We start from the raw sequence: 9,325 nt of genomic DNA, 5'->3' as shown, positions 1-9,325 counted from the left end.
GTAGATCCCTTAAAGATGATTGATTATTGTAATTCATAGCAATTCACTATGTTAATATCCACACGTGTAGAAATTATTTGTTATTTTTTTCCTTTCTTAGTAGTGAATGCCATCATATGGTACCAGGCAGTGATATAGAAATGCCAAAATTTATTCTCCTGGGATATTTAGAGGAACCAGAACCACAACCTCTCAAATTTGGTCTTTTCGTCTCCATGTGCCTGATCACTGTATTTGGAAATCTGCCTATCATCATCACTGTCTTCTCAGACTCCCACTTACACACATCCATGTACTTCTTTCTCTCCAATCTGTCCTTTGTAGACATCTATTTCATCTCAGAAGGAAATGGCAACCCACTCCAGTATTCTTGCCTAGAGAATCCTGTGGACAGAGGAGCCCTGTGGGCTGCTGTCCATAGGATCACATAGGGTTGGACATGACTGAAGTGACTTAGCATGCATGCATGCATTGGAGAAGGAAATGGCAACCTACTCTAGTATTCTTGCCTGGAGAATCCAACGACAGAGGAGCCTGATGGGCTACTGTTCATAGGGTCACAAAGAGTTGGACACAACTGAAGTGACTCAGCACATGACTGCTTTATAGCCTTCTGCCACCCCTTGCACTACACAGTCATCATGAACCCTATTCTCTATGGGCTGCTAGTTGATAGATGGCGTCCTAGAGGTACTGTCAGTACCAGTTGCAAAGCTAACTAGTACTGCTGCTGTCTTTCTGTACAGTCTTGGAAATCCCCCACTTTTTCTGTGATTTCAAAGAGGGATCCCAAGTTGCCTGTTCTGATACCTTTGTTGCAGGGGTCCAGCCCCGGTGGATCCAGGGAATTCGAAGCGGGGACGGTGTTGGCGAGGAAAAACTTATTTATTTATTAATATAAGATTAGATTAGGAAGAAATAGTGCAGTAGGAAAATTAAGTGGAGAGAAGAGGCTGAATAACTTGGTTTACGTGGAAAGCCAATAAAGTTCCAGACAAGGAACTTGCACCGTCTACGTTGGGCCGCAGGCGCCCGCTTGAATAGCGGAGGGTGCCCCGCCTTGGGCTCCCTCTCACGTGGGTCTCAGAAGCCTGGGCAAATAAGTAGACTCGGTGAGCCTCCGCTTCCAAGGAATCAGCCTGAAAAGGAGAGGGAGGGAGAGGGAGCAAGAGAAAGTATCGACACGGGGGAGACCAGGCTTGTGCAAAAACCCTTTCAACTTTATTATTCAAAAAGTGTTTATATACCCTAAATTTTACATAATGTGAGATGCAGAGTCATGCAGGGGCAGCAGTCCTGACCCTTTCTGTTTATCTTTTTGTATACAAAAGGTCTGAGGTGATTTACATTATCTTCTGGCCAAGAGGCTTGCTAACACTTTTTGGCTCTCTTCCTTAATGAGTGTTAATCTCATTACCCCTGAAGTGTTTTTCTTTAATCTGCATCTCCTTAAAGCACTAAAGTTACATCTCTATAGAACAAAGGCGCAGTGGGTTATAACAAAGAAGGTACTTAACTCAAAGATCTAATGTTGCTACTTGTTTTTTCTATGTACCAACTATATCAACAAATAAAAGACATGAAAATTTGGCAGCAAGTATTAGCTCAACAATGAAATGCTTAATCAGTTTTATTCTAATGATCTTAACACCTTGGAAGCCCCTGCATTCTTAGGATGTTTTAAGCTTCCTGTGCCTCTAGCAGTTGGGAGACTGTAAACAATTCACAAGCTGTAAAACGTCCGGGGAAACCTGCTAGGCAAGCTAGAGAGTTATCAGAGGGGTTTTTAAGCCGAGACATTCTTTTGCAGAAGACTGAAACCCTGAAAACTTTTTCCAGAGAGTGTCAGAAAAGTAGAAAAGTACAATAAGGCAGGCATTATTATTATTATTTTTGGAGTACGTGCTCAGGAAATACCAGGGGGAAAAACCTGAGGCCTGATTCTCCTTGCCCATCAGACCTCTTGCCACATGACCTTGTCATGGGTGGGATTCCTCACGCTGGCTCCCGGCACTTTCTTAATAATACCATGATGTGTTAAATCTTTTTCAGCTGGGCTCTTTGGTGGCACACTGGGATATGTTTCTCTTTCTCTTACTTTAAGACAGTTTTCTTCACATGAGGAATCTCATCAGCTTAGGGGAAGTATAAAGCATTTTCTACCTGTGCATCACATCTCTCCTTTGTCTCCTTAATTACAGGCTTTGGCTATACCTAAGTTCGGTTGCTACTCATGGCTCACAGTCAAATGAAGTAGCCTCGGGAATACACACTGAGGTCACACCCACGCTGAATCCCTTCATCTATAGTCTGTGGAATAAAAACATAAAGATGGTTCCTAAGAAGATTCTTCTTGCAGAAGCACGATGGCTGCCACAGACAGTGCAGAAGTGCAGCCGAGAGGAGCTACCTCATGTCCAAGGTTAGGGGAGGCGACTGTGCTTTGCTGGAGCAGCCGTGAAGAGATTCCCTACAACCAAGGTAAGAGAAACCCAATTAGGTAGGCACTGAGAGAGGGCTTCTGAGGGCAGACAGACAGAAACCACAATCACAGACAACTGGCCAATCTGATCACATGGACCTTGTCTAACTCAGTGAAACTAAGCCATGCCATGTGGGGCCACCCAAGACGGATGGGTCATGGAGAGGTCTGACAGACTGTGGTTCACTGGAGAAGGGAATGGCAAGCCACTTCAGTATTCTTGCCTTGAGAACCCCATGAACAGCATGAAAAGGGAAAAAGATAGGACACTGAAAGATGAACTCCCCAGGTTGGTAGGTGCCCAATATACTACTGGAGATCAGTGAGAAATAACTCCAGAAAGAATGAAGGGATGCAGCCAAAGCAAAAACAATGCCCAGTTGTGGATGGGACTAATGATAGAAGCAAGGTTTGATGCTGTAAAGAGCAATATTGCATAGAAACCTGGAATGTTATGCCAGGGTCCAGCCCCGGTGGATCCAGGGAATTCGAAGAGGGGACAGCGTTGGCGACGAAAACTTATATATTTATTAATATAAGATTAGATTAGGAAGAAATAGTGTAGTAGGAAAATTAAGTGGAGAAAGAAGGCTGAATAACTTGGCTTACGGGGAAGGCCAATAAAATTTCAGACAAGGAGCTTGCACTATCTACGTTGGGCCACCGGCGCCCACTTGAATATCTAAGGGTGCCCCTCCTTAGGCTCCCTTTCGCGCAGGTCTTAAAAGCCAGGGCAAGTAAGTAGACTTAGTGAGCCGCCCAGCTCCAGATGGGAATTCAGCCTGAAGTTAGAGTAAAGAGGAGACACGGGGGAAACCAGTCCAGCAACTGGCTCCGTCCTCTATTGTTCAGAGGGCCTTTTATACTTTTGATAAATCATGGAGATCAATGGGTAACACAAAGTTATGCAGCATTAGCAGTCCAGACTCTTATCAAAACCAGGCTTTTCTCTCTGCATACCTAATTGTATACACAAGTCTTAGGTGATTTACATCATCTTCTGGCAAAAAGGGCCAATTAACATTTTACAGCCGTTTTTCTGATAAGGGTTTGTCAACCAGAAGACTTATTTGTGTTGATCTTCCCAAAGTCCGGTACCATTCTCAGAAAGCACTAAATAAATTACATTCTTACATAGCAAGGACACAAGAGGAGTGCAGTGATATATAACAAAAAGTAATTAACTCAAAACTCTAGTGTTGCTAACATCAAAACTATTATATATCTTTTTCCATATCCTGTTTACATTGATTAACATCCTCCCAGGTGCCTAAAAGATAAAGAATATGGAGGTCTGGCGGCAACCATTGAGTCAACAGTGAAAACCCATCACCAATATGATTTTTAGCTCTTTAGAAAAGGCTCTGTATCTTTAAGATGCTTTTAAGCTTTGTGTCTCTTGTGGTTGGGGGCTGCAAGCAATTCACAAGCTGTAAGAGGTCGGGGGAACCTGTTAGGCAAGCTAGAGAGCTATCAGAGGGGGTTTATCTGAAACATTCCTTTCAAATGCAGAAGACTAAAGCCCTGAGTTGACTTTTTCCAGAGAATATTAGAAGAGTGGAAAAGCAGGCAGATTCTTACTTTTTGGGGGGTTGATGCTCAGGAAGTTCCAGGGGGAAAACCTGAGGTCTGATTAGCCTTGCCATCAGAGCTCTGCCGCATGACCTTGTCACGGGTGGAATTCCTCACGCTGGCTCCCGGCAATGTTAGGTCCATGAATCAAGGCAAATAGGAAGTGGTCAAACAGGAGATGGCAAGAGTGAACATCAACATTTTATTTTATTTTTTACTTTATAAATAATATCTGGCAGTTTATTAAAAAATGGAGCATACCAAACAACAAACTATCTTACACCTTTCAGGAAGAAAAAACACTAAATTTGAAAAGACATTACCCACTGAATTTGGACACAACACCTCTACTCAATTAAGAGAAACATTTGTACAGTCCAGGTCTTTATTTTTACACCCATCAGGCCATGAATTCATAGGGGATGGGCTCCAACAGTTTGGGTTCCTTTCCATTGGTCCTCACAAAGTGTGTTTCTCTAGGTGGAGCAGGCTGGCGCTTCAGCTGAACCAAGTCCCTTTCTCTTTGGTTTCCTTCTTTTTCTGATCATTTTCCTTCACACGTTTCAGGAAACTATCTTGGCTCTTAGAGTGCTTAATATGCTCGGTATGCACATTAATTCTCTTGGCAAGAATCTTGCCCTTAACTTGTTTGTTTACAATGATGCCAACAGGATGCTGGGTAACATTGTAGACTCTCCCAGTTTTGCCATGGTAATATTTGTGGGGTATTCCTTTTTGAACAGCACCCATTCCCTTGATATCTACAATATCACCCTTCCTGTAAATTCGCATGTATGTGGCCAAAGGAACAATTCCATGTTTTCTGAAAGGCCTGGAGAACATGTAGCGGGTGTCCTGCCTCTTTCCCTTTGTGTTGGTCATCTTGGCGAATCACTAAATCAATCTCTCAGTGTTACCATAACTTCAAAAGAAGTGACTCCCAAGAATTCTTTTCACATGACTTGCCTGGAAGATGGCAGTTCCGACCGATAAAAAAAAAAAAAGCGAACATCAACATTTTAGAAATCAGCGAACTAAGACGGACTGGAATAGTGAATTTAACTCAGATGACCATTATATCTACTACTGTGGGCAGGAATCCCTTAGAAGAAATGGAGTAGCCATCATGGTCAACAAAAGAGTCCAAAATGCAGTTCTTGGATGCAATCTCAAAAACGACAGAATGATCTCTGATTGTTTCCAAGGCATATCATTCAATATCATGGTAATCTAAGTCTATGCCCCGACCAGTAACACTGAAGAAGCTGAAGTTGAACGGTTCTATGAAGACCTATAAGACCTTTTAGAACTAACACTCAAAAAAGGTGTCCTTTTCATTATAGGGGACTGGAATGCAAAAGTAGGAAGTCAAGAAACACCTGGAGTAACAGGCAAGTTTGGCCTTGGAGTACTGAATGAAGGAGGGCAAAGGCTAATAGAGTTATGCCAAGAGAATGCACTGGTTGTAGCAAACACCTTCCGACAACACAAGAGAAGACTCTACACATGGACATCACCAGATGGTCAACACCTAAATCAGATTGATTATATTCTTTGCAGCCTAAGATGGAGAAGCTCTATACAGTCAGCAAAACCAAGACCAGCAGCTGACTGTGGCTCAGATCATGAACTCCTTATTACCAAATTCAGACTGAAATTGAAGAAAGTAGGGGAAACCACTAGACCATTCAGATATGACCTAAATCAAATATACAGTGGAAGTGAGAAATAGATTTAAGGGACTAGATCTGACAGACAGAGTGGCTGATGAACTGTGGATGGAGGTTTGTGGCATTGTACAGGAGACAGGAATCAAGACCATCCCCAAGAAATGCAAAAAAGCAAAATGGCTGTCTGAGGAGGCCTTACAAATAGCTGTGAAAAGAAGAGAAGCAGAAAGCAAAGGAGAAAAGGAAAGATATACACATTTGAATGCAGAGTTCCAAAGAATAGCAAGGAGAGATAAGAAAGCCTTCCTCAGTGATCAGTGCAAAGAAATAGAGGAAAGCAATAGAATGGGAAAGACTAGATATTTCTTCAAGATAATTAGAGATAATAAGGGAACATTTCATGCAAAGATGGGCTCAATAAAGGACAGAAATGATATTGACCTAACAGAAGCAGAAGAGATTAAGAAGAGGTGGCAAGAATACACAGAAAGTGAGTGAAGTGAAGTCGCTCAGTCGTGTCTGACTCTTTCCAACCCTATGGACTGTAGTCTACCAGGTTCCTCTGTCTACGGGATTTTACAGGCAAAAGTACTGGAGTGGATTGCCATTTCCTTCTCCAGGGGATCTTCCCAACCCAGGGATTGAATCCAGGTCTCTCGCATTGTAGACAGAGGCTTTACCATCTGAGCCACCAGAGAAGTCCCAAGAATACACAGAAGAACTACAAAAAATGATCTTCATGACCCATTTAATCGCGATGGTGTGATCACTCACCTAGAGCCATACAGCCTGGAATGTGTAGTCAAGTGGGCCTTCAGAAGCATCACTACAAGCAAAGCTAGTGGAAGTGATGGAATTCCAGTAGAGCTATTTCAAATCCTGGAAGATGACGCTGTGAAACTGCTGCACTCAACATGTCAGGAAATTTGGAAAACTCAGCAGTGGTCACAGGACTGAAAAATGTCAGTTTTCATTCCAATTCCAAAGAAAGGCAATCCCAAAGAATGCTCAAACTACTGCACAATTGTACTCATCTCACATGCTAGTAAAGTAATGCTCAAAATTCTCCAAGCCAGGTTTCAGCAATATGTGAACTGTGAACCTCCAGACGTTCAAGCTGGTTTTAGAAAAAGCAGAGGAACCAGAGATAAAATTGCCAACATCTGCTGGATCATCGAAAAAGCAAGAGAGTTCCAGAAAAACGTCTATTTCTGCCTTATTGACTATGCCAAAGCCTTTGACTCTGTGGGTAACAATAAACTGTGGAAAATTCTGAAAGATATGGGAATGTCAGACCACCTGACCGGCCTCTTGAGAAATCTGTATGCAGGTGAGGATGCAACAGTTAGAACTGGACATGGAACAACAGACTGGTTTCAAATAGGAAAAGGAGTACTTCAAGGCTGTGTATTGTCACCCTGCTTATTTAACTTATATGCAGAGTACATAATGAGTCCTGGTGCTGAAGAAGTATTGTTAATTAGAGGCAGAAAATTTTGATTCTTGATCAGATTGTTAAAGGACATTTATTCCTTATATTTATTGCTGGTCTTTCCATTGCTTTTAGAATTGTCCATACAGTTTAAGTATCTCATTGAATAAGTTTTCTCTTCTGTCTGTTGTATGAAAGATGGACATTTCCTCGTTTTTTTCCCCCTATTTTTGTCATTTTCCTAATTTTTTCCCCCAAACTTGGATGAGCAATAGTTGGAAGTTTCCACTCATTTAACGGGGAATGTCTTATTCCTTAATAGTTTTTTAAATGACATGTATCTTTTCAAGCAGATCCCTTGGAGGTGTGCATGGCAACTCACTCTAGTATTCTTGCCTGGAGAATCTCATGGACAGAGGAGCCTAGTGGATTGTTGTCCACAGGGTCACGAAGAGTTGGACACAACTGAAGCAACTGAGCATCCGTGCATATCTTCGCAAGTAAGTTTTAAAAATTTTTTCCATGAAGAATTACAATTAGTTGCATTAATCACACAGAAGAACAACACTAGGCAGCTGAAACAGCCTATATAGTTCAACTGCAGAGCAAAACATGAAACTGATGTTACTTTGGGTCTCTCATATTTTTCTACATCACTACCTTAACTGTTCTTGATAAGATCAACTTTATTCACCCTATTGAGTTGTATAACTGATGTTACATAATTTTCAACTCGTGTCCACCATATCTATCATAGTAGTAATAGTAGTGTTAGTTGCTCCATCCTGTCCTACTCTTTGTACCCCATGGACTACAGCTTGTGTGGGTCTTCTGTCCATGGGATTCTCCAGGCAATAATACTGGAGTGGGTTGCCATTCCCTCCTCCAGAAGATCTTCCTGACCCAGAGATCAAACCCAGGTCTCCTGCATTGCAGGCAGACTCTTTATTGTCTGAGCTACAGGAAAGTCCTATATCTATCATAGTCACTTATAAAAATTAATAATCAAATATGTATCTCCAAATAGAATCTATACTGAAAGGAAAATGTGAATAAATAGATTGACCTTATATGGTCTCACTTGCAGATGTGCCCTTAAATATGGGGCTGCAAAAATTTAAAGTTCACATTTTATTACTGTGTAAAAAATTCCATCTGTAATTGACTCCTTGAGGTATGGAAGATTGGTGTCCAAGTATGAGGGGGTGGTGCATTGGAATGAATGACTGGTAAGAATGTTTTATGCTCCCCCCCTAGATTATTCCTTTTTGGTTTCAAAAATTCCTGTGTTCCCCACAATTATGACCCCTCTACTGCTCTGAACAAAGGATCTCCTCCTTTTTTTTTTTTAAAATTTTGTCATAACCGCTAAAGAGTCAGAAGCGGTGAATAAACAATATCAAAGTAGACCATTGCATACCTCCTTCCTGCTCAGGGGTCTTCAGTCTTCTTGATCAAAAGATGAGTCACAAGAATTCCTGAATTTCCACGCAGTCATGTGATTCAATATCATCATTTATTTCTACACAATATGCACGTCCTTGCAATCTCTCCAGGTTCCCTGGAATAGAGCCTTAAAGTGGTCAATTGATAATGTAGCTATCTGAAAATTTTATTTATTTTTAATTTTTTTAAGAAGTGCTTTTTTTAAAAAAAATCCTGATTTCTTATTTATTTCTTATTTTTGGCTATGCTGTGTCTTCTTTGCTGCACAGGCTTTTCTCTAGTTGCAGCGAGTGAGGGCAACTCTCTAGTTGTGGTGCCCATGCTTCTCATAGAAGTGGCTTCTCTTGCTGTGGAGCACAGGCTGTGGAACACTTGGGTCTCAGTAACTATGGCTCCTGTGTTCTAGAGCACACACTCAGTAGTTGCAGCCATAGGTGCTAATTTGTGTCCAGCTCTCTTTGACCCCATGCACTCTAGCCTGCCAGGGTTCTCTGTCCATAAGACTGTACCATCAAAATACTGGAGTGCTTGCCATTTTCTCTTCTAGGAGATCTTCCCAATGCAAGGACTGAACCTGTGTCTCCTGCATCTCCTGTATTGCAGATGGATTCTTTACCACTGATCCACCAGGAAAGTCCCAATAGTTGTGGCACATGGGCTTATTTGCTCCATGACATGTGGTATCTTCCCTGTCTAGGGATAGAGCTCATGTATCCTGCTTTG

The 9,325-nt window shown here is 41.8% G+C and overlaps 1 pseudogene; it reads right to left on the bottom strand.

Moving 5' to 3' along the window:
• Window positions 1-4,409: 4,409 nt before the first annotated feature.
• LOC101116985 (large ribosomal subunit protein eL21-like) lies at window positions 4,410-4,939 on the bottom strand (annotated as a pseudogene).
• Between the last annotated feature and the right edge of the window lie 4,386 nt (window positions 4,940-9,325).

This window comes from Ovis aries, chromosome 5 (assembly GCF_016772045.2).
Source record: "Ovis aries strain OAR_USU_Benz2616 breed Rambouillet chromosome 5, ARS-UI_Ramb_v3.0, whole genome shotgun sequence".
Lineage (NCBI taxonomy): Eukaryota > Metazoa > Chordata > Mammalia > Artiodactyla > Bovidae > Ovis > Ovis aries.
Note: the sequence above shows the minus strand (reverse complement) of the source record. Positions and strands in the feature narration are given on the sequence as shown.